The sequence below is a fragment of the Charadrius vociferus genome, unplaced genomic scaffold (genome assembly GCF_000708025.1).
Source record: "Charadrius vociferus isolate BGI_N301 unplaced genomic scaffold, ASM70802v2 scaffold160, whole genome shotgun sequence".
NCBI lineage: Eukaryota > Metazoa > Chordata > Aves > Charadriiformes > Charadriidae > Charadrius > Charadrius vociferus.
The window spans coordinates 228,775-234,115 of record NW_009646358.1 but is presented as its reverse complement, the minus strand read 5'-3'; positions in this window follow the sequence as shown (position 1 = coordinate 234,115).

The window sequence follows — 5,341 nt, the reverse complement described above, 5'->3', positions numbered from 1 at the left end:
GCTAGCAACATTGCCCCAGGAACAACCTGTTCAAAGAGGCTATCGCTGTGTCAAGAAGAGGTGAAAGCCCAGGTAACAGTTTCAGCATACACTGAAATGAGACAGCGGTACAACAGAGTTTTCCTGCAGGTACAAATTTGCAACATCAAGGATGAAGGGAGAGCATAGCTCACAACCAAGAATGGAGCCAGGGGAGGAGATAGCAGAGGAGATCTGGAGGTTTCAATGAAGGAGAGTAGCGTGGAACATGTGCTAGTGATTTTTTTAGTTAATAAGGCAGTTTAGTTCCATTTACCAATAAAACCCACATCTACAGATCCCGCACACTACATCCTGAGCTAGGTATGTGGAATTATGTCAATGGACAGCAAGCACCTTTCACTGCTTCTTGCTGTTTTTCAAGGCGATGGACAAACATTGCAGCCAGGCAAACTCTGACCAGGGACAAGGGAAATGTTCTTCTTCCCTAAGAGTGGTGCAGCACTGGGACAGATTACCCAGAGAGGATGTGGGATCTCCACCCTTGGATATTTTGGCTGGACAAGGCCCTGAGCGACCCAATCTAGCTTGCAAGGTGGCCCTGCTGTGAGCAGTGGATTGGATTAGATGACTTCTGACCTAACTCCTTCTATGAGCAATGTTTCTCTCAAAAGCATATATTTACATCCAATAAGCCAGCTGAAGGGCAGCATCACCCTTTAGGGAGCATCAAGTCATGGAGAGGGAGTTGTGTATGCCTGTGAACACCAACTTCAGAATCAAGGGAAAAGAGTAATCAAGCAAAAGGGTTTCCTAGTCAAGAGCAAAACAAAACGCTGTACAAGTGAGGTAGCAGAGCTGCAGAGACGAGAGAAGGACATTTCTTCTGATAGCCCTGGGGAGATGTAGCCCTTGAGAAATTGCCCACCACCACGAAAGTGTTTTGCCCCTGTGGGGTGTTGGATGAGCTTTGGGAGCTCTCCAGGTGCAGCAGCAGTGGGTTTCGCCGAGACCTGTGAGAATTTCACTCCGCTTCAACATGAGGGCAGCTATCATTTCAGCTGCCTTTCTGTCTCAGTCCCTGCCCAAGCAACCTTCTTACCCAAACCAAACAGGAACCTCCTTAGGCTTTGGATGTAACTCAGACAAACCAGACATGACTTTCACCATGCCTAGCAATACACCGCAGTAAGCCAAAAACCACCCGCATGAAAGAGCTGGGAGCTTAGATGTGAAATGGCTGGGGCTAGAGCTCGAAACAAAGATGTTCGTCACGTCATTGTGCAAAGGCAGAGCACCAGTCCCTGAGGTCTTTGTTCCCCATTACTCACACAAATGCCCAGCAAAGCCTCAACAAGTACAGCAGTGCTGAGCATGAGGACTCGGGGTACCAAGGGATGCTAAGGAGCTCATAGGTGAGAGGGGTTTCACACCACCCACCGTTTCTTACTTCTCAAGAAAGCCACGTCTTCAAAAGCCATGTGGCACCTGGCAAGCGGCTGACGACCCTGGCTGTAACTGCCACGGTGAAAAGGGGCACAGACTTTTGAAGTGCCTTCGTTCCTAACTAACTGTAAAATGCGTACTTCTTCATTTGTAGCACACGGGTGCTGAGACACTCCATCACAGGAACAAAATACTGCATTCCCAAAAGAGAAGGAGAGAAAAAAGAAGCAAATGATAGTACTGCATTCAGGTGGTCATTGATATTCTATGCAATGTAATATTTTTGGCTATTAATGTTTTAAAAGTAATTAATTTTCCCAGGTGTAGGTGTAATTGACACAGAGCAGAGTAGTAAACTATTTGTTTGTGAGAATAGCTTTTAATTCAGCAGTTTTGGAAGAGGAAATTAACAAGCAAAAAATGTTTGCTTCAGTAGAGGGCATTTATTTACACTGTTTTATTTTGGTTTACTTTTGTTTTGGGGTTTATGTATTCCTTTTCTTCATTCCATTTGTTTGCTTGACCACGTTAAGAACACCAAATTCAACAGATACAGAGAGTAATTTCATAGTTCCTGGAATGCAAAGGGGACACCCAAAATACTGTATCAGTGGTTATTTAAGCCAGAATTTTTGTGAAACTAGTATTTCTTTATGGATAGTTTTTGATGCTTTTACAGAGGAAATAAGCCAAGTGCTGAAGGAAAACGTAGCTTTTCTTCCCTTTTAAAATCCACCTATTTTTACAACTCAGCTGTGCTCTATACATCTGCACAAAATGAAAAGTCCAACTTACCCCATAACAAATTGTCACTTAACACAGTCATTCACATGGCTTCTAAAACAAAATCTCATACTGATGCAGCTCCATATAAAATGTCTCGCTATTTGCCAGACAGTATATGCCTCATACGTTTTAGCAAACTATTCAGCATGGAAACCTGTGTCATGATAATTCTCTTAGTGAAGATTAACAGAATCATTACACTTACCTTTCAAATACAGCTGCTTCTGGGAATAAACACTGTGATTATTTAGCAGCTCACAGCAATGTTAAGACAACCAAGGAAGACAACCAAGGCATGCAGTATCCTTTCCCAACTCCCCATAAAAGGAGCAATTGGCTCTGAAGGTCTTCCTCTCCCCTTCCCTGCTTGCATAGACCCAGGCATGCTACGCACGTATATTAAATGTAAAATCTTTGCCTCAGTGTAGACAGAAAGAAAATAAAATGGAATTGAAGCTCCGCATTTGTTTTGGTAGGAGCAAAACCACGCGTGTTGGATCAAGACTAAGAGATCACAGAGAAAAGTCGGAATATTGCTATTGAGGGAAGGTTGCTTCCTGTTGAAGCAAGATGCTTCAAAAACTGGAGATTGGCTGAAGGTTTGAAGACAGTGTCTTTTATTAATCTCTCCTAATAGTTTGGAAAGAAAAAAAGATTGCGCCTTTAATGTCGAAGCCATCTTTGAACTAAGGACTGTTACAAACATGCCAGAGAGCAGGGAAATCACACAGCGGAATGCAAGAGGTTAGCAGCATGGTCAATTTAAAGAGAAAAGCAAGCTGATTCATAAGCAGAGAAAAATAAGGATTCTGCCACCTTCAGATCCCATCATACTATTAATGATTAAAGAGATCATACCTGTAATTTGTAAGAACTGTTCTTGTTCTTTCAAACATCTGCTCCAAAAGCCAACTTTTCCCCCCATGCCTTTTAGCAAAAAAAAATGATGGCGTTTATGTACAGTTCTGCATACCAGGGGCCCGATCCTGTAAAAAAAATGTTAAGAGCTCCCCCTTTCAATTGATTTCCTGGTGTGTGGGAGGCACCTGTTGTGTGTTCCCGCTCCCTGTGAATGAACAGCAGCCTTATCGCCCAGCTCACCAAGGAGAGGATCGAGCCGGCAGCACTCGCTGCAAAGTACGTGGCACCCCTGCGAGATAAAACTGCGGCACCAGGAGAGTTAAGCAACACAAAAATTTCCCTGTCTCCCATAAAGCGAGAAAAATCCCACTCCTAGACTTCCAGCTTCAGCAGAAATTTCTCATTGGTTTCAACTCCTTTGTTCCAGGAAAAACTGCAGGATCCCACCCTAATTCTGCATGTGCCTGTGCTACCACAGGTTATAGCTTCTATGTAGAGTCACAGATCCAGTAATTTAAAGGCCAGAACACAGCACTGGGATTATGCATCTGATTTTTTTTGGTATAACAGTGGTCACAGAACCCCATACAGTAACTCCTCCTTCAACTCTGCAACTGTGATTTGTGGCAGAATATACTTTTTAGGCTTTAATCCCACCTAACCCTAAAGACACAGCCCTAAATGAAATATCAAGGGATTAAACTTGCAGTTGAAAAGTTCGCTTCGTTGTTAGCCTAAACATACTGCTACCACCTCTGCCATCCTAAATCTCCCTGAATTTTTCTTGATTTCTCTAGCTTATGTTCATGTCAAACCTGGGAGTGTCTTTAGGCTAACTGTGATGAATTTACAAAGTCTCCCTGCGTAAAACATGAGCCCCAGGTACATGATCATTCTTGTAGCTCTTTTTTGAGTCCCTTCACATCTCGCTTAATAAAGAAATCTATGAGTGGAGTTGTGCACTCCTCGCACTGGGCACTGCACAACGTTTCTCATTACCGGTCTGAAGAAGTTAAAGCTATGGAATGAGAAAGGATAAAGAAGAAACTTTGCATAAAACAGGAGTAAATAATTAAAAATATGTTAAGCAATCACACAGAATTCATTAGTTAATACTGTAACTGTTGTGCCTGCATAAAACCACCCTCTAAAGACAAGTATAGTTTTATTACAGGATATATTTCACCTGCTCAGTAATTATGTCGTTTAAGGTGGCTGTTAATGATAAAGCTGTCACTACACAGGTATTTAGAGCTGAAAATTGCTGGCACAATTAAAAATAACTACTAGAAAATACATGGGCAATGCACAGTAGTTCCTGTGGTATCCAAATCCTTTTTTAGTCTTTAATCAGAAACCAGAAGAAAGAAAAGAGAATTTTTATCATGTTGTTCCTGTTGAATGCACAGCATGGAATTATGGAATTTACCTTTGAACTGCTAAAAATCAGATATTAAAAAAAAACAACAACAAACCACCAAACAGAAAAACCATCTAGATAGAGTGCTTCCAGTGAGTGAAGCTGGAATAATTTTATTTCAAATATATTACACATTTTATTATTCACGGTGTTTGTTTGCTTTTGGGGCTTTCCTCAGCTTGGACAGTGGAAACACGTTCATCTGTTTCTTTTTTGGCTTCCAGTCGGTTTCACTTTCAGATTCTCATGTTTCACACTCCAGTCTTCAGGTTTCAAGCACTGCAAGGGAATACTTATTTCATTTAAACAAACAAAAAACCTACGGCCGCCGGGTACACACGCATGTCTGTTGGTCTGCGGTTGGGGTGCAAAGCTTGATCCCTTACTGTCCCCCGAAGCATCTTCAAGCTGATTCTCTGGGATTTGCAAAGAAGAGAAATGAAATAAATAGGGGCGATGACGAATTAAGGATCTATTAAAAAAACAAACAAACAAACAACCAAACAAAAAAAACAACCAACCAAAAAAAAACCCAAGAGTCACCGCGTTTTGCAGTGCTCCCGGACTAACACCAATAAAATACCATTACGTATTACCGATTTCACGATACCTGCGTGTCGGACTAACGATGAGGAGCCGTGACACCAGAGTTGGTGACCTGAAGAAGAGAGGCTCCCCAAGGCATAAGCAGTGACGGCGGCATTGCCCCCCGGCGGCTGCGGTGGGGCTGGGAGCCGGGCAGCCCCCTCCCGCCGGGCGGCGGGGAGGAAGGGGGCGGCGGAGGTGGTGGTGGTGAGAGGAAGGGGGTCCGGCAGACTGCGCGGCTGCCCCGGGAGCGCGGTTCCCCCG